The sequence below is a fragment of the Silene latifolia genome, chromosome 2 (genome assembly GCF_048544455.1).
Source record: "Silene latifolia isolate original U9 population chromosome 2, ASM4854445v1, whole genome shotgun sequence".
Classification (NCBI taxonomy): domain Eukaryota; kingdom Viridiplantae; phylum Streptophyta; class Magnoliopsida; order Caryophyllales; family Caryophyllaceae; genus Silene; species Silene latifolia.
In genome coordinates, this window is record NC_133527.1 from 76086856 (window position 1) to 76087682 (window position 827).

The following is an 827-nucleotide window of genomic DNA, read 5'->3' on the forward strand; positions in this document are numbered from 1 at the left end:
TAACCTGGTTGAGAGAAACCAGTTCGGGGGAGCTGCAAATGAAGATGCAGCCAAGCATATTGAGATTTTTATTGACTATTGCTGCTCTATACCCCCGCCGACCAGTGTGACCCAAGACCAGATCAAGGAGACCATGTTCATTTTCTCTCTTCGTGATGCTGCAAGAGAGTGGTATAGAGATCTGGACCGAGCCGCTCATGGGATCACCGACTGGAATTCTTTGGCCTTGGCATTCTACAAAAAGTACTTCTCTGCCTCGAAGACGAATGCCATTAGAGCTTAGATCACGATCTTTAAACAGGGGCCTGATGAGAACTTTCATGAAGCATGGGTCCGTTTCAAGAAACTGGTACGAACCATACCGCACCATGGGTTCGAAAAATGGAGTCTTTGCAACCAGTTCTATAATGGGCTCTATGACGATCAGAGGGCTATTTTGGATCTTTGCGACCAATGGCCGATTTGCTGAGAACATGGGAGAGACTAAGGGGTGGAAGATCATTGATGATTTGGCCACTCATAAGGCTGAATATGGGAATTCGAGAGGAAACCAGAGGAGAGCTGCTGAATCTTCCTCTGTTGCTGCACTAGAAGCTCTCACTGCAAGGTTTGACAAATATGAGTTGGGAGGAGCTTCTAAAGGAGGGATGTACCATGTTAACGCTGTTTCAGATGGTCCTTTCGTCTGTAGAAGATGTGGAGCTGAGGGGCATGTCTCAGAGAATTGTTCTGTCCCCTTCGAGTCTTGCGCTGCCTTTCAACATTATAGGCAGACAAACACGTACTATGAGCCGAATGTCCACCCCAACTTGAGGTGGAGTAGCCAG

At 47.4% G+C, this 827-nt stretch overlaps 1 non-coding gene across 1 annotated transcript; it reads right to left on the reverse strand.

The window, feature by feature from the left end:
• Positions 1-268: 268 nt before the first annotated feature.
• On the reverse strand, positions 269-375 carry LOC141645190 (small nucleolar RNA R71). Its single transcript, XR_012544774.1, has one exon. It is a non-coding gene; the product is annotated as a small nucleolar RNA R71 (small nucleolar RNA).
• Between the last annotated feature and the right edge of the window lie 452 nt (positions 376-827).